Source organism: Heteronotia binoei, chromosome 5 (genome assembly GCF_032191835.1).
Source record: "Heteronotia binoei isolate CCM8104 ecotype False Entrance Well chromosome 5, APGP_CSIRO_Hbin_v1, whole genome shotgun sequence".
NCBI classification, from domain to species: Eukaryota; Metazoa; Chordata; class Lepidosauria; order Squamata; family Gekkonidae; genus Heteronotia; species Heteronotia binoei.
Window position 1 is genome coordinate 4,293,826 of NC_083227.1, and position 19,603 is coordinate 4,313,428.

General features: G+C 43.2%; 1 protein-coding gene and 1 pseudogene across 1 annotated transcript in view; both read right to left on the minus strand.

Annotated features, from left to right (window-relative positions):
- The window catches only part of LOC132571576 (zinc finger protein 420-like), an 895,908-nt gene that overhangs the window by 89,535 nt on the left and 786,770 nt on the right, over nucleotides 1-19,603 (minus strand). The window lies entirely within an intron of this gene.
- Nucleotides 1-19,603, minus strand: part of LOC132572095 (oocyte zinc finger protein XlCOF6-like) — a 40,616-nt pseudogene that overhangs the window by 643 nt on the left and 20,370 nt on the right.

The following is a 19,603-nucleotide window of genomic DNA, read 5'->3' on the forward strand; positions in this document are numbered from 1 at the left end:
GTGCTTCTCTCACTGAATCTCTTTCCACACTCCCATGTGGGTTCTCTGATGATCTTGAAGATGGTTACTCCGTCTGAATTTCTTTCCACACTCTGAGCATTAAAAAGCTTTCTCCCCTGTGTGGGTTCTCTGATGACGTTGAAGATGGCCACTTGTACTGAATCTTTTCCCACACTCTGAACATTCAAAAGGTTTCTCCCCTGTGTGAGTTCTCTGGTGCCTTTGAAGAGTTTCTTTCAAACTGAATCTCTTTCTACACTCTATGCATTCAAAAGGTTTCTCCCCTCTGTGCGTTCTCTGATGATATTGAAGATGACCATTATGATTGAATCTCTTTCCACACTCTGAGCACTCAAAAGGTTTCTCCCCTGTATGGGTTCTATGGTGTTTTTGAAGATTGCCACTGAAACGGAATCTCTTTCCACACTCTGAACATTCATAAGGTTCCTCTCCTGTGTGGGTTCTCTGATGCAGCTGAAGAGTCCTCCTCTGATTGAATCTCTTTCCACACTCTGGGCATTCAAAAGGTTTCTCCCCTGTGTGGGTTCTCTGATGACACTGAAGATCGCCACTCTGTCTGAATCTCTTTCCACACTCTGAGCATTCGAAAGGTTTCTCCCCTGTGTGAGTTCTCTGATGATACTGAAGGTGGGCACTCGTACGGAATCTCTTTCCACACTCTGAGCACTCAAAAGGTTTCTCCCCTGTGTGGGTTCTCTGGTGATTCTGAAGATGGCCACTCTGACTGAATCTCTTTCCACACTCTGGGCATTCAAAAGGTTTCTCCCCTGTGTGGGTTCTCTGATGACACTGAAGATCGCCACTCTGTCTGAATCTCTTTCCACACTCTGAGCATTCAAAAGGTTTCTCCCCTGTGTGATTTCTCTGATGATACTGAAGATGGGCACTCGTACTGAATCTCTTTCCACACTCTGAGCATTCAAAAGGTTTCTCCCCTGTGTGAGTTCTCTGGTGATTCTGAAGATGGCCACTCTGACTTAATCTCTTTCCACACTCTGAGCATTCAAAAGGCTTCTCTCCTGTGTGGGTTCTCTGGTGATTCTGAAGATGGTCACTTGTACTGAATCTCTTTCCACACTCTGAGCATTCAAAAGGTTTCTCCCCTGTGTGAGTTCTCTGATGATACTGAAGATGGCCACTCTGACTGAATCTCTTTCCACACTCTGAGCATTCAAAGGGCTTCTCCCCTGTGTGAGTTCTCTGATGATACTGAAGATGGGCACTCGTACTGAATCTCTTTCCACACTCTGAGCATTCAAAAGGTTTTTCCCCTGTGTGGCTTCTCTGATGACACTGAAGATGGCCAGTCTGACTGAATCTCTTGCCACACTCTGAACATTCAAAGGGCTTCTCCCTTGTGTGAGTTCTCTGATGATACTGAAGATGGGCACTCGTACCGAATCCCTTTCCACACTCTGAGTATTCAAAAGGTTTTTCCCCTGTGTGGGTTTTTTGGTGCAGCTGAAGTATTCTCCTCTGACCAAATTCATTTCTCCTCTCTGAATATTCAGAAGGTTTCTCCTCTCTGTGTATTCTACTTCTGAAATATGTTTCACACTGACTGGATTTCCTTTCTTTCATCATCCTGTGCTTTAAAAAATGTACATTCCGCTTTGTTCCATCACGCGTTGCAACCATACCGCTGCCTTTCTTTCTTTCAGGTCTGCCTCGATTCCTGAGATTATCATTCAAGTCTTCATTTTTAACTCTACCTGGCATTTGCTGATGAAGTTCCTTCCACTTCTCATCCCTCCGATCATCTTCTGCTGGAATAAAGAGAGGGAAACTGTTAGCACTTGGGAAGGCTGCTAAGATCCTTTTTTTTGACCCAGGTTTATTAGCAATAGAATAATTAACAGGCATTCTCACATTCTGACATGTTACTGTTTTATGGTTCCCCACGCTAATGCAACCCAGATCAAAGGTTTTCTGAATTGGTTAATTTTACTGTTCTGCTATTGGTTTTTAACTTTGTACCACTTGGCATTCCAAACCACACCAGTTATATGTGGCTCTGCTTACTGTACCTCATTCCTCGTCTGAAGAAGTGGACATGCACACGAAAGCTTACATTCTGAATAAAACTAAGTTGGTCTTAAAGGTGCAATGGACTCCTATTTTGAGCATCTATATGAGTATAAGTGGAAAGGACTGATGGCCCTTTGGCCTCATCCAGTTTGGCTGATCTTAACCACATGTCCACCTTTCCCCAGGAATACCTAGAATTTAAGGATACCTCCCCCACCCATGAAAAGCCTATGCTGGAATCTTGCTCAGAAGGGGTTTCAGAGTCTCCAGATTTCAGGCTCCCACAAGGCCTCCCTCCCTCTTTTTCCACTGGCCTGTATGATTGTGCCAAACCAAATGTTGCTCAGAAGTGAATCAGGAATCCCGTCTGCTTATTCCTGGCCTGTTCCCTTGACAACTAGAATGATTAAAGGTTTGGAACACTTTCCCTATGAAGAAAGGGCAACTAGAATGATTAAAGGGTTGGAACACTTTCCCTACGAAGAAAGGTTAAAATGCTTGCGTCTCTATAGCTTGGAGGAACGTCAACTGCAGGGTGACATGATAGTAGTTTACAAGATTATGCATGGGATGGAGAAAGTAGAGAAAGAAGTACTTTTCTCCCTTTCTCACAATACAAGAACTCGTGGGAATTCAATGAAATTGCTGAGCAGTCAGGTTAAAACGGATAAAAAGAAGTACTTCTTCACCCAAAGGGGGATTAACATGTGGAATTCACTCCCACAGGAGGTGGTGGTGGCTACAAGCATAGCCAGCTTCAAGATGGGATTGGATAAAAATATGGAGCAGAGGTCCATCAGTGGCTATTAGCCACAGTGTGTGTGTGTGTGTGTTTGTGTATTGGCCACTGTGTGATACAGAGCGTGGATGGGCCATTGGCCTGATCCAACATGGCTTCTCTTATGTTCTTATGATCAATTAGAATGGATAAAAGGAAGTACTTCTTCACCCAAAGGGTGATTAACATGTAGAATTCACTGCCACAGGAGGTGGTGGCGGCTACAAGCATAGCCAGCTTCAAGAGGAATTTGGATAAAAATATGGAGCAGAGGTCCATCAGTGGCTATTAGCCACAGCATATTGTCTGGGGCAGTGATGCTCTGTATTCTCGGTGCTTGGGTTGGAGGCAGAGTGGAAGGGCTTCTAGCCCCACTTGTGAACCTCCTGATGGCACTTGGTAGGTTTTTTTGGCCACTATGTGGCACAAAGTGTTGGACTGGATGGGCCATTGGTCTGATCCAACATGGCTTCTCTTATGTTCTTGTGTTCATTACAGTTATGGGTACTCACTCTCAGGTGTCAAGGTGCCCTGCCGTTTTCATATTTCTGTATGCTAGATTTCTTAGGAATGGAGGAGGGTGCACTGTGCCTGCATGGTTTGGTGTAGTGGTTAAGTCTGCGGACTCTTATCTGGGAGAGCTGGGTTTGATTCCCCACTCTTCCACTTGCAGCTGCTGGAATGGCCTTGGGTCAGCCATAGCTTTTGCAGAGGTTGTCTTTGAAAGGGCAGCTTCTATGAGAGCTTTCTCAGCCGCATCTACCTCACAGGGGGTCTGTTGTGGGGGAGGAAGATAACGGAGATTTTAAGCCGCTCTGAGATTCTGATTCAGAGAGAAGAGTGGGGTATAAATATACGGTCTTCTTCTTTGCTCTGTCCATTGTAACAATCGCAAGTATCCGTTTCTGCCCTGCAGAAGGGAGTGAAGCCTCCGTCTCAAGGACGCTTTATCTCTTCTCAGAGACAGCTCAAACTGCTAAATGTTTAATGAGCAAAGGTGTTAGTGAGAACCAGTTTGTACTGTTTTGAGCAAGCTTTTGCACTGTTATTTTGGCAGGCTGCATAACGGTCCAAATAAGGTACAAAGGACTGGCCACCCCAAAGGTGAGCCAGCTCTGACACAGACATTTCTCACTACTGTTTCTCTCTATCAATCAAGCCAGCTTTCTGACCACACTGGAAGCTTTCTTTAATTGAGGATAGTCCCAGAGCTGACATCAGCCAGCTCATTTGGGAAGGAAATATGAAGCGTTTCTTTGAATGCAAGGCCATTCTCTGTCTCCACCATCATCTCTCTTATACTTCTGGATTCTTTTGCAGAGAGAGAGGGAGCCATAGAGAGAGAAAGTGATCACTGTTACATGAGGAAATAAAGAAATGGAGGATTAAAAGTTCTTCTGGAAGGACGGCACCACAGTCCAGATCAAAGCCCAGAATCTGAACCAGTTTATGCGGAAATGGATGTGTGAGGCAAAGAGCCCTAATTCCCCCAAGGGTTACAGAGATTACTAAGTGGCCTGGTGTGACTCTGCCTCCCACTAACACCATCATCTTTTTCAAGGCCAGAACCCAGAATGTGGTCATTGGTTAACCGTGAGAATCTGTATCCAGTTTTGTAAACAGGAGGGTGAGGAGATTAGGAAGGTGCTGACAGCCCCTAGAAAATTCCATCAAGCAGACTTCCGGGATTGGATCATGGAGAACTGAGCTGCTTCTCAGAAGAGGAGCAGACCGGGGTTTCTGTTCTGGGTAGAGAAGGCGATTTCAACGCCTGCTACCTACTTCTCTCAGGGAGAAGTCCAAGACATGCTTTAAAAATTCTGAGGGGATTTACTTTGGCTGACGAGGAGTCCCAATGGGGTTCCTTTTAGGCTTTGAAGAGTCTCCAACGAAGAATTGCATTTCAACGTCTACAGAGGGTCTCCGGGGTCACTAAATTGACTTAAATTCACCAGGATCCAAAGCTTCTTTGGATCTACTTAACATCTGTTTGAAGAAGAACGGTGTCTACAAGGATAATCAATTTGAAGGTACCAGATCTTTATCTATCATTCTGGGACTAAAATAAGATTTAAATGAAACAAATATAAAAGTTTTAAGCTAACTATGTTATTTTTAAACAAAGAGGAAATAGGAGGGGGTAAATTTGGGACTATTAGACTTTAAGAAACAGAGTTAAAAGATGAAAAACAACTTTTAACAGAGTTAAAAAATGAAAAATAACAGCAAGTAAAAAGGAAATAAAGAAAGATATTGAATCCAGTACAGAAGTGCTTAAGAAAGATATTGAGGATCTCAGAAATGACATGCAAGTAACATCAAAGAAAGTGCAGGAGGTAGAAGACAAGGTGAAAACCCAAGATTCCACTATAAAAAAAAATTCAGGAGAAAGTAGTACTACAAGACTGTGAGTTAATGGAAAATCAGATTCGTCTGAGAGGAGTACCTGAAAATGAACAAGATGAACTGAGGAAATATATAATGAGAATCATTGCTGAGTTTTGGGGGGATGATCCTGATGAATCTAGTTATCTTTATGATTACATATATAGGGTCAATTCAGTATATGCCAGAAAGAATAAATTACCAAGAGATGTAATAAGATTTGTGACAAGAGATATGGTGGGGAAAATCATAACAATTTGAAAAAACACTGATAGTAGAAGACAGCAGGATAAGAATCATGAAAGAGCTGCCAAGGAAAGTTATAAATGACAGAAGATTGTACAAAAAACTAACAAGTTGAGGGAGAATGAAATGAGATACAGATGGATACTACCAGAAGGTCTGAGTTTTGAATATCAAGGAAGGAGGATTACAATTACAAGCATACAAGAACTGAGGAGGTTCTTTGATGAACATAAGGAATTTGGGGATACAGAATAAAGAATCATGATGGATTACAAATTAATATCTTGGAATGTAAATGGATTGAATTCACCACAAAAAAGAAAGGCAATGTTTCATTGGATTAAGAAACAAAATTATAACATAATTTGCTTACGGGAAGTACACATCAAACAAATGGATTATAAATTTTTATGGAATAAACAATTGGGAGTGGAATTTCATTCGTTGGTTAAGGAGAAGAAAAGGGGTGTGATTTTTTATATTAAACAAGAATTAAGCCCAAAATTGATTTTTAAAGATGACAATGGAAGATACATAGCAGTGGAAACGAGGCTGAACGATAAAAAAAAGTTGTTATTGGGACTATATGCCCCAAATGGGGCAAAAGACTCTTTCTTTAAAGACATTATGCAACAACTAGACCAAGTGACATATGAACAAATTATGATAATGGGAGATTTTAATGGAACAGTTAAGAATATATTGGACAGATCTGGGGAAAAAAATAATGAAGGGAAATTGCCAAAGTCATTTTTTGAATTAGTAAAACAAGAAAGACTGGAAGATATATGGAGGAAGTTTAATCCTAATGAACAGGACTATACTTTCTTTTCAGTAAGGCATAACTCTTTCTCAAGAATTGACATGTTGTGGAGTACAAAAAATTTGGGACTTATAACAAAAAAAATAGAGATTCTTCCTAAACTAGGGGCAGATCATAATCTATTAATATGGTCTACAAAGCTTGTGGAAAAAATGAAGAGGTGGAGGATAAATGAAGACTTACTGAAGAACAAAGATATAGTCATGTCTCTAGAAAGAGAAACCAAAGCCTTCTTTCAAATAAATGAAAAGGAGGACATTCAATTTCAAATGGTATGGGATGCGTATAAAGCAGTAATGAGGGGTATTTTAATTACGTACATTGAATAACAAAGATAAAAGAGCTAAGAAAAAACAAATGCTGGACATTCAAAACGAGATAAATAAAAAGAAAAGGATCTTAAAAAGAGACCTGGGAAAAAGAAAATTATAAGGGAGATTACAATATTACAAACACAAATGAGACATCTGTTAAATAAAGAATTGGAATGCAACTTGAAAAGACTGCAACAGAAGTCTTTTGAAGGAGCAAATAAACCTGGAAAATATTTGGCCTGGCAAATGAAAAAAAAAGGGGAGAATAAAATTATCAAAAAAATAGTAGTTGGAGGTAAGGAGATTGTAGATCAAGAGGGAATCAAAAGAGAGTTTTTTAAATATTATGCCAAATTGTTTAAAGGTGGATAAGAGGAATATTGATACATATCTGCAAAGAATTAAAGTAGCTCCCTTAGCAGAAAATATGGAAAAGGTTTTAAATGAACCAATAGAAAAAGCAGAAGTTGAAACAGCAATAAATTCAATGAAATTAGGAAAAGCACCCGGCCCAGATGGATATACAGCAAAGTTTTACGAAGTCCTTATGGAGGTGTTATTACCAAAACTTCAGAAATTGATGAATATTATGAGGGGAAAATACCAAATACATGGAAAGAAGCAGTAATCTCATTCCAAAAGAAGACAGAGACATCATTGACGTAAAAAATTATAGACCAATTTCATTACTCAATAATGACTATAAAATATATACTAGAATATTAGCAGAATGACTTAAACAACATCTGAATAATTTTATTAAAGATTAGCAAACAGGATTCCTTCCCAGGAGACAAATCAGAGACAATATTAGAACAGTTATAGATATTGTGGAGTATTATGAGAAGCATCCTGAAAAAGAAGTAGCATTATTTTTTGCAGACGCAGAGAAAGCTTTTGATAATGTGAATTGGGACTTTATGTTTGCGGTAATGGAGAAACTGAGATTGGGAGAAGATTTTATAAGAATGGTGAAGGCAATATATACTGAACAACAAGCAAGACTCTGTATAAATGCAGATCTGACAGAGAATATGATAATTAGTAAAGGAACAAGACAAGGGTGTCCTCTTTCTCCATTGCTATTTATAATGACCTTAGAAATTTTGCTTATACAAATTCAAGAAGACAAAGAAATAGAAGGACTGAAATTGAGAGGCTTTTCTTATAAATACAGAACGTTTGCATATGATGTAATGTTTATAAATGAAAATCCCATACAGGTAACACCATTGTTGCTTCATAAGATACAAGAATATGGAGAATTGGCGGGTTTTTATATAAATCAAGATAAATTGAAAAATTTATGCAAGAATATGTTAATGTGTAAACAGAAAGAATTACAAAGCTTAACAGAATGTGAAGTCACCTCTAAAGTAAAATATTTAGGTGTGGAAATTACAATGAAAAACATTGACTTGTACAAAAATAATTATGAAAAGTTTGGGTGTAAGATCGAGGAAGGCATGATGAAATGGAATAAGCTTAAATTATCATTGTTGGGCAGAATCTCTGCAATTAAAATGAATGTTCTACCAAGTATTTGTTTCAAACAATTCCTATACTGAAGGACAGTAAACAATTTAATAAATGGCAAAGGAAAATTTCTGAATTCGTATGGGCTGGGAAGAAACCAAGAATTAAAATGAAAATGTTAACAGATGCAAAAGAAAGGGGAGGCTTCCAATTACCGGACTTAAAGTTATACCACGATGCAGTATTTGGTGTGGATAAAGGAATGGATGATGTTATTGAACAGAAAACTTCTAGTATTGGAAGGTCATGGAAATATTTTTGGTTGGCATGCTTACATGTACTATGGAAAAAATAAGATGGATGTGTTTTTTTCTCATCACTATATAAGAAGAAATTTGTTAAATACCTGGTCAAAATATAAAAAATATGGAGATGAGAGGAAACCGCTTTGGATTGTGCCAACAGAAGTAATAAAATTATCTTCTGATATTGATGAAGGAAAGTGGTTATTGTATGGACAACTGTTAAAAAAAGAAAGGTAAAATTAAAATCGACTGAAGAATTAAATAACAAATATGATTGGTTTCAAATGTAACAAATTAAGAGTTTGGTTGAAAAGGACATTAAAAATGAAGGAATAAGACAAGAGCAAACAGAATTGGAAAGAATGCTGCTTGGAGATAATAATAAGTTGATTTCAAGAACTTATAAACTACTATTGAAATGGTCTACGGAAGATGTAGTAGTAAAATCTCAAATGATAAAATGGGCAATTAATATAAATAAATACAAATGGAATCATGGGAATATTTATGGAAGAACTCTATGAAGATATCGACATGCTACAATATTAAAGAAAATTGTTTTAAAATGTTGTATAGGTGGTATATGACACCTAAGAAATTGGCAAAAATGAACAATCAGGTGTCAGATAGATGTTGGAAGTGTAAAAATCATGAAGGTCCTTTCTACCATATGCGGTGGACTAGTGAAAAAGCAAAACAATTTTGGCAAATGGTTCAGCAAGAGATTTCGAAAATTTTGGGTAATGATTTCAAGAAGCCTCCAGATATTTTTCTGTTGGGATTACAAACGGAAAATTTTCCAAAACAAGATAGAACAATTATATGGTACCTACTTTCAGCTGCTAGGACATTATATGCGCAGTTGTGGAAGCAAGATAAAACACCAGAAAAATGCGATTGGATTTTAAATGGGATTGGAGCGAAATGGACAAGTTTACAAGAATCTTAAAAGACTATGAGTTGGAGAAGTTTAAAATGGAGTGGGAGAAATTTCAAAAATATGTTGAAAAGTACTGGAAAATAAAGGGACATTTGGTGATTTTTGATAACAGTTGAAATATTTGTTTTCTTAAAGCAATGGATTAATTTTTTTTTAATCTTGATTTTGCTTTTTGTCTTGTTTTTTTCTTTCGGATAAGGGTTAAAAGATAAGAATGAAGATGGGTTATAATTATTTTGTTGGGCCTTGTTTTTTCTTCTACAAAATGTTTGATTTTTTTTTTTTAATATAAGGTTTTAATAAGAAGATTCTATAATTGACATAGTTACCTTTTATTTTTAGCAAATTAAGTAACTGACACCGGCGGAGTCAATGGGGGAGGGGAGGAGGGAAAGTGTAATATATTGGTATGGATCTTGTATTATTTTCTTATCATGAATATTATTACAATATATTATCAAAATAAAATTGTTTTCAACAAAGAAAATTCCATCAAGCAGGACCCTTCATTGGGTCATTAGGACCACCTGACCCTTGAGAGGTAAAAACTATAATACAGGGATGGAGGAGAGGGAAGCCGGGCTAACTTTATGCTCATGGCATGCTAGTACGCCTTGATGTTTCTTGCTGCATCATGACGAATAGTTCTCTCTAGAATCATTTAGGCTACAGTTGGAATTCTTATGCTGCAACAAGAGGTGCCTTCTAAGTACTTCCTATCTTCGATAGAACAGTTACCTTTTCTTCTTTTACTGTGGCTGAACTGAAGAACCTGTTGTTTTTTGACGTCTTAGTTTTAAATCTTGAATCAAATTTTATATATATATTAAAAGGGGTCTGCTTTATTCCACTATGGTGTTCTCGGGTGCTGCTGAGGTAACAAGAGCAGTGTCCCAGGGGGACCCAGGTGGAAACTGTTCTAAGAGTTCTAAGAGCATAGTGTGTAAGTTTTGTCATCTATAACTGGAAGTTGTTTTGTTTCTTGTACAAGAAACCTGAATATGCTGTCTTTAGGGACGGCTGAAAAATAAAAAGGCTTATCAGTTTTGTGTGTGGAACACTGACTTTCTGTCTCATGGATTAGACGCTGGGAGAAAGTTTTGTTTTGAGGAACAATGGTAAGGGAAAGTGTCTGTGTAATCATAAGAGAATATAAAAAGCAATTCCCCGGTACCAGGCTTCGGTTCTTGACAGGATACTTTCCGGATCACAGGCAGAGCAGATGTTTATAATCCCAACCAGGGGGGAGGATGTGTTGGAAAGGCTGCCGACAGAGAAATGAGAACCTGACCCTTTCCGGAGTGTATCTGAGGAGCTCTCATCCACTTTGTCTTAGGCCAACACACTCTCTCTGGCCTAGGGGATGGCCACAACACTGGACTCAGTAGCCCTTCTGCAAGTACACACACATGAACAACACAAGAAGCTACCCACACCCACCACCAGGGGAGAGCCTCATGGGAATTGAAAACAAACCAGCTAGTATCATAATCAGTGTCCCCTCTAAACTGAGTTAGCATGAGCTAGCTCACAGATTTTTGCCTTAGCTCAGGAAGGATGACCCCAGAGCAAACTAATTTATGCAGCAGCTCCCAATTTTAATGCCAGTAGCTCACAACTTTAATGCCAATAGCTCACAAAGTAGAATTTGGGGTCACGGTAGATAACTCACTTAAAATGTCAATGCAAAATGTGATGAAAAGTGCAAAACAAAAGGCCAACACTATGCTGGGGATTATTTTTGCTCAAAAGATTCTGTAGCTTAGAGGGAACATTGATCAGTATGAAGAAGAAGATACTGGATTTATATCCCGCCCTCCACTCCAAATCTAAGAGTCTCAGAGCAGCTCACAATCTTTTACCTTCCTCCCCCACAACAGACAGCCTGTGAGGTGAGTGGGGCTGAGAGGACTCTCACAGCAGCTGCCCTTTCAAGGACAACCTCTGCCAGAGCTATGGCTGACCCAAGGCCATTCCAGCAGGTGCAAGTGGAGGAGTGGGGAATCAAACCCGGTTCTCCCAGATAAGAGTCCGTGCACTTAACCACTACACCAAACTGGCTCTCTGCATGGATCAATGTATAGATGCCCCTGTATAGATCAATGCTGCGGCCTCATTTGGAGTACTGTGTACAATTCTGGTCACCAAAGCTCAAAAATGATATAAAGCATTGGGAAAAGTGCAGAAAAGGGCAACTAGAATGATTAAAGGGTTGGAACACTATCCCTATGAAGAAAGGTTAAAACGCTTGGGGCTCTTTAGCTTGGAGTAACGTCGACTGCGGGGTGACATGATAGAGGTTTAAAAGATTATGCATGGGATGGAGAAAGTAGAGAAAGAAGTCCTTTTCTCGCTTTCTCACAATACAAGAACTCGTGGGCATTCAATGAAATTGCTGAGCAGTCAGGTTAGAAGGGATAAAAGGAAGTACTTCTTCACCCAAGAGGTGATTAACACATGGAATTCACTGCCACAGGAGGTGGTGGCTGCTACAATCATAGACAGCTTCAAGAGAGGATTGGATCAACTTCTGGAGCAGAGGTTCATCAGTGGCTATTAGCCACAGTGTATTGATGGAACTCTATGTCTGGGGCAGTGATGCTCTGTATTCTTGGTGTGTTGGAGGGGGCAAGAGTGGGAGGCTTCTAGTGTCCTGGCCCCACTGTTGGTCCTCCTTATGGCATCTGGGTTTTTCTTGGCCACTGTGTGACAGAGTGTTGAACTGGATGGGCCACTGGCCTGATCCAACAGGGCTTCTCTTATGTTCTTATGTGACACAGAGTGTTGGACTGGATGGGCCACTGGCCTGATCCAACAGGGCTTCTCTTATGTTCTTATGTGACACAGAGTGTTGGACTGGATGGGCCACTGGCCTGATCCAACAGGGCTTCTCTTATGTTCTTATGTGACACAGAGTGTTGGACTGGATGGGCCACTGGCCTGATCCAACATGGCTTCTCTTATGTTCTTACGTGGCACAGAGTGTTGGACTGGAGGGGCCACTGGCCTGATCCAACAGGGCTTCTCTTATGTTCTTATGTGACACAGAGTGTTGGACTGGAGGGGCCACTGGCCTGATCCAACAGGGCTTCTCTTATGTTCTTATGTGACACAGAGTGTTGGACTGGATGGGCCACTGGCCTGATCCAACAGGGCTTCTCTTATGTTCTTATGTGACACAGAGTGTTGGACTGGATGGGCCACTGGCCTGATCCAACAGGGCTTCTCTTATGTTCTTATGTGACACAGAGTGTTGGACTGGATGGGCCACTGGCCTGATCCAACAGGGCTTCTCTTATGTTCTTATGTGACACAGAGTGTTGGACTGGAGGGGCCACTGGCCTGATCCAACAGGGCTTCTCTTATGTTCTTATGTGACACAGAGTGTTGGACTGGATGGGCCACTGGCCTGATCCAACAGGGCTTCTCTTATGTTCTTATGTGACACAGAGTGTTGGACTGGATGGGCCACTGGCCTGATCCAACAGGGCTTCTCTTATGTTCTTATGTGACACAGAGTGTTGGACTGGATGGGCCACTGGCCTGATCCAACATGACTTCTCTTATGTGACACAGAGTGTTGGACTGGATGGGCCACTGGCCTGATCCAACATGGCTTTTCTTATGTTCTTATGTGACACAGAGTGTTGGACTGGATGGGCCATTGGCCTGATCCAATATGGCTTCTCTTATGTTCTTATGTGACACAGAGTGTTGGACTGGATGGGCCACTGGCCTGATCCAACAGGTCTTCTCTTATGTTCTTATGTGACACAGAGTGTTGGACTGGAGGGGCCATTGGCCTGATGCAACAGGGCTTCTCTTATGTTCTTATGTGACACAGAGTGTTGGACTGGAGGGACCATTGGCCTGATCCAACAGGGCTTCTCTTATGTTCTTATGTGACACAGAGTGCTGGACTGGATGGGCCATTGGCCTGATCCAGCATGGCTTCTCTTATGTTCTTATGTGACTCAGAGTGTTGGACAGGATGGGCCATTGGCCTGATCCAACATGGCTTTTCTTATGTTCTTATGTGACACAGAGTGTTGGACTGGATGGGCCATTGGCCTGATCCAATATGGCTTCTCTTATGTTCTTATGTGACACAGAGTGTTGGACTGGATGGGCCACTGGCCTGATCCAACAGGTCTTCTCTTATGTTCTTATGTGACACAGAGTGTTGGACTGGAGGGGCCATTGGCCTGATGCAACAGGGCTTCTCTTATGTTCTTATGTGACACAGAGTGTTGGACTGGAGGGACCATTGGCCTGATCCAACAGGGCTTCTCTGATGTTCTTATGTGACACAGAGTGTTGGACTGGATGGGCCACTGGCCTGATCCAACAGGGCTTCTCTTATGTTCTTATGTGACACAGAGTGTTGGACTGGATGGGCCACTGGCCTGATCCAACAGGGCTTCTCTTATGTTCTTATGTGACACAGAGTGTTGGACTGGATGGGCCACTGGCCTGATCCAACAGGGCTTCTCTTATGTTCTTAGAGGCAAAGCTGGAAGCGGAAGGGCCAATTAAGGTGCCATAGAGCAGGGGTGGCCAACAGTAGCTTTCCACATGCTTTTTGCATACAACTCCCTTCAGCCCCAGCTATTGGCCATGCTGGCTGGGGTGGATGGGAGTTGTAGGCAAAACTCATCTGGAGAGCTACCGTTGGCCACCCCTGCCATTGAGCATAGGTGCAAATGCCTTCACTTGAAATAGTTTTTGGGTGGCTGGAACAGAAAGAGCCGCTTTTGTATGATAGAATTAAAGGATGTTATTGGCAGTTCGTCCACCTTGTATCGCTACATGCTGCATATGGGGGTTGCAGGGGGTTGGAGTAGATGACCGTGGAGGTCAGTTCCAATTCTATGGTTCTATAAACGTATGAAGTTTCCTTATACTGAACCAGACCCCTGGTCCCTTGGGTCAGTATCATCTATTCAGTCCAGCACCGGCTCTCCACTGTCTCAGGCAGAGTCTTCCATTTCACCTCCTACCTGATCCTTTTATTTAATTAATTAATTAATTAATTAATTAATTCGATTTATATCCCGCCCTACCCCACCCCATTCTCTGGAGATGCTGCCGGTTGAACTGGGAAATCTTTCATTCCACCTCTTACCAGATCTTTTTCTCTGCAGATGCTGGCGACTGAACTGGGGACCTTTTCATTCCAAGCAGATTCTCTACCAGGGAGCTACAGCCCCTCTCCAAGTGGTGGGACAGGCCTCAAAATGATGCACTGCTATTCGATATCTGAATTCATTCCTCATCTCAGTGGCAGCAAGTTGCTCTAAAAGATCCTTACCCAGAGAGGCCACATTCCAGTAGTTCTCCAGCATGACTTCCCTGTACAGAGCTCTTTGTCCCGGATCCAGCAGGGCCCACTCTGCCTCCGTGAAAGAGATGGACACCTCCTCAAAGGAAAAGGGACCCTGGAAGAACAAAAAGATTCCCCCCTCTTCAGAGATCATGCCAGGCAGAGATTATACCCTGGAAAGGAGTAGTCTGGGAAGGTACAGAAAGGAAGGCTTGGGATGAATCAATGCAACAGCATTCAAAAGATCTCTTGCTGTTCCCTACCCCCTCCGTTCATCTCTCCTACCTGGATTGCAGATGCAGCAGCCGTTTCCACCCCTCTGAAAAGGCGAAGGTTCAACAGCATCTTTTCACTGCCTGTTCCTGAGACAAGGGAGGAAGGAAGGGTGTTTGCTTGTTTGTTCCCTGCTTCGCACACCTCCTTCCCAGGGTTGGGAAACCTTGCCCTGTGTACGCTCAACAGATTTCTAAAATACTTTTTACTACGTTATGAGAGAGGCAGAAGAGAAGCACCAGGGACTTCTGAACCTCAGGGATTGTAAATACTGTCTGCAGATTTCAGGCTTCTGTGAGACTTTGGTTTCCTCCATGGAGAGGGAAAGGGAGTGGTGGAAGTGCTATGCAGTGTTTCCCAAAATTCCCCCCCTGTGGCCCAGTTATGTCTACGCTGCTCCTTCCTGCCCACTAAAATCTGGGGATGGAGCCAGGAGACTTTGGGGGTGGAGCCGGGAGACAGGAAATGATGTCTCCCCACCTGGCGGGGAGAGGGCAAAGGCTGGCGATCTGTCTTCCACCCCCATTAAAACACCCCACCCAGTGAATGTTTAAATGGGGAGAGGAACCCGAGAACTGCCTTAGCTGTTTCCCCATGACCCGGTGTCCAGAGATCCAAGGCCCGGGCTGGGTTGCGACCCTGCCAATGGGAAACACCACGCTATAGCATTAGACATCACTGTCACATTGGACCAGACATGAATCGAGCAGTTCTGGAAACCTGAAGGTAATATGAATGAGTTTTCAGAGTGTCTCTGGGCATGATAGCTTCACAACCAGCTTTGCAATTTCTACATGGCATCACGTCTGCCCCAAGACCCTCCCCAATATTTCTGTCAGTGCTGACCCATAGCCTGCCATTTCTCCTCTACCCCCTGCTGCCCACAGCAGCCCCCCAGATGACCCTTCAAGGACAGGCACAGAGCCACATTTTCCGCATGTTTATTGGCTCCTTGGAAGTGGTTTTCAGAGTTCTGCTGCCCCAGAAGGTGGGGGCTCCCTTTATTCCCCAGGCTGAAGGGCTCTGCCAGAGTTTGTCTACCTTCCCCCCTCTCCAGGCGATTTGAGACCATTTCCATGGGGTCGCAAAGAGTTGGACTCGACTGTGCGAATGAGCAACAACAATGGAAGGAAGGTGAGATACAAATTGTTTAATTAATGGGAGAAATTGACCTGCAGGAATCGAGTTTAATCTTTTAGAGGCATCACAGTTCGTGGACATTGAGTGCCACCAATTAACTCTTTGTTGTCTGAAGAAATATGTATTTTCCCCCCTGACCTGAACTCTCTACCCTCCACATTCACAGACTGCCCCAACTGCACCCAGGCACAAGGAGTCCTTACCACAGGAGAGGGCATCTTGGACATGCTCCACCGCCTGCACCCTCTGCCCCTGCTCCAAGGAAGCTCCTTCTGCCTCAGGGATTGCAGCTTCCATCTCCAAAGGTGGTCCCCACATCTGAAACAACAGGAAGGGTGACGAGTAAGAGATGGAATGGAAAGAGACCAAGGAAGGGATCCTGCCCCACTCCCAGATTCTGCACCCTTCTCTCAGCAGAGCTGGTGAGTTATCTGCAGGGGGCAGAAATTCTCTAGCAGAAGAGTCTCTGGGCAATTATATGGCAAGGAAACTTTAAGATAAGATCAGATTTAGTTGCTTGAATTAAACACACCTGGAGGGAATCCCCTCACCTGTCCTGCCTGCCTCTTCTCCTCTGCCTGACTCAGGAGGAAACCTTCGGCCAGGGCCACGGCCTGGGAACTGGTCTCCGGCCCACATCCTCTGACCCAGCCCTGCATTTCCTGGGGCAGGAGAGTCAGGAACTGCTCCAGGATCACCAGGTCCAGGATCTGCTTCTTGATGTACTTCTCTGGCTCCAGCCACTGGTTGCAAAGTCGATAGAGCTGGCTGCAAACCTCTCGGGGTCCATCGGCCTCATGGTAGCAGAGCTGTTGGAAGCGTTGGCAGCATATTTCTGAACTCATGGTGTCCTTAGCCAAGACCTCTGGCACAGCCCTTTCCCAGAATTCCACAGCAGTTCCAGGTTGGATGGGATGGGGGCTCTTTCTTGCTGTCTTGCCAGCTCCAGGTCCTTCTGGGTCCTGCTCTTCCATCTCCTTCCCCTTCTCTTGAGCCAACTCTGTCTTTGCAAAGTTGCCTTTATTCACTTGGCTATGAAGGGAGGCTTCTCCCTGAGGGAACGGAGAGAGGCAGACAGGAGTGTGTCAAAAGGAAGATAGATACACACACACAAATATGCAGACATATATATGCACGTAATAAATACAACCTCCATTCCCAAAAAGAAGCAGGGAATATACCACATGTCCTTCATCCAGAGAATTATCACAGTTTTCTCCCAGCCCCATATTCCAGCTCACCCTGAAAGAAGGACCGTTTCCTAGCATCTAGAGTATTTGGAATGAAGCCTATGCCAAGAACTTAAACACCTTTGCATGGCTGCTAATTATCGCACTGATGCTCTGCTGGAGATGGTAGTAGTTTGGGGAAGAGTCAGCCAAAATACCTGTCATTGCAACAAGCCAATCAGCATGAATTATTCAACACATGTGATCCCATCTGGGGTTCCTTTCTGGGCCTCCTGACCCCCCTAAAGGCAGGCTTCATATTCTTGTTGGCATCTCCCTCAATGAGATCTGAACTGACCCCTTCTGGGACTGTGCCCTGGCGTTCCTCCCTGTTATGCTGCCTGGGGGTCTGTGCCTCTCTCGCCTGGCAAAAGGATGCCCTTCCTCCCACCCCAACCCCAGCGCAGGAGGGAGAATCTGGCATCGTGTTGCAGCTGCCTCTGCCAAGTGAGCTGTGGAGGGTTGGGGCAGCGGTGATGTGTTTGGAGCAGGCGTGTTCTCTCCCTGGATGCCCACTTTGCAAAACCCTGATGCAGGTGAGGACTCGAACGCAAATCCTTGGAGCTCACTGGTGTATTTACATGCCATGATTCTCACAGTGGTGGATTCTTGTGTGGCCTTTGTTCCTCCATGCCTTGTATATATTGGAGGTGTGGCCAGTTCAGCATGCTCCACCCCTCTCTGCCCGTCATGGGAGCTGCCTAATACTCTGATTGGTGGGCGTGGGTGGTGTTTCAATGAGCACCCTTGGGGTTGCTAGGCGCTCTCCACCTTGGCAACAGGGGTATTTCAAATGTCTTCTGCTGGGCAGGCCTTGGACCCCAGCCAGCAGCCCCAGCCCCAGCCCCACACCCGGCCCACATCAGGGGCTTAGGAGGGGGCTGCAGCCCATTGCAGTCCAGGCTGGACTTCCCTCCCACCCCCTTTCTTAACTCACCCCAGTCCCCAAAAGGCTTGCTTGGGTGGTTGGTTTGCAGAATTAAAATGACCAGCAAGAGAATTTCCATTTCCTATAGTTAACTTTTCTTACATTGAAAGACACTGATTATCACTGCTCCCCAACAAACTCCACTTACGTAGCAGAACAAAACTGGCGCCTCACAGGACTACTAACCTCTAGGTGACTCAAGCCAAAATCATAAACTACCATGAATAAATAAAAAGGTAAAGGTAGTCCCCTGTGCAAGCACCAGTCGTTTCCGACTATGGGTTGGCGTTGCTTTCACAACGTTTTCATGGCAGACTTTTTATGGGGTGGTTTGCCATTGCCTTCCCCGGTCATCTACACTTTCCCTCCAACAAGCTGAGTCCTCATTTAATCGACCTTGGAAGGATGGAAGGCTGAGTCAACCTCGAGCCGGCTACCTGAACCCAGCTTCCGTCAGGGATCGAACTCAGGTCGTGAGCAGAGCTTAGGACTGCAGTACTGCAGCTTTACCGCTCTGCACCACGGGGCTCTTACCATGAATAAATTCCCGACAACATTTTTACCACAGTTCGAAAGAAATAGAATCAAAGAGGCGATATTGTTCATTGTATTCTATCCTGTCCGTTTTATGGGCCCATTCGAAATAAACTGCTGAGTGAATTCCTCACACGGTTTAGATCAGAAGGGGGATGTATTAATTTTTTATCGGCTGATGCCATTCCAGATGTTACCCTTAAGGCGGCTCCTTTAATCTTTTTAACAATAAAAATAAGGAAGAAGATAATTACACCCACCCATACAAGAATCCTGGCCAAGTTATGGTCTCATTCTGTTATGTTGTTTTATTATATATATGTTTTAAATCTTGTTTCATAGTACTGTATTTTGCTATGTATTTTTTTTTTAATGTTTTAATTTTTATGGTTAGAAACAAACTGTATACTTTGGGAAATCTGCTGGGTTATGACCTACGGCTACAACAATAAAATACTTTGACCCTCCAGTGCAGGCTGGACTTCCCTTCCCCTAGCCCACACCCCTTTCTTAACTCACCCCAGTCCCCGAAAGGCCTCTTTGGGTTGTCGGTTTGCAGAATAAAAATGAGAATGTCATTTTTGTATAGTTAACTTTTCTTATATTGAAAAACACTGATTATCGCTGCTTCCCAACAAACTTCGCTTACATAGCAGGAAAAAAAAACCTGATGCCTCACAGAGTGGCTGAACCCAAAATAATCAAATCAGCTACCCTGAATAAATAACCAGCAAAGTTTACTACAGTTCCAAAGGAATCCCTGAGAAATTGATCCAGGCCCTCCTCACAAGGCTCCCCCTTTGCACTGAAATCGACAGAGGGCATTGAGCCTTTTTGCAAGCCCTTTATTCAAGAAACAC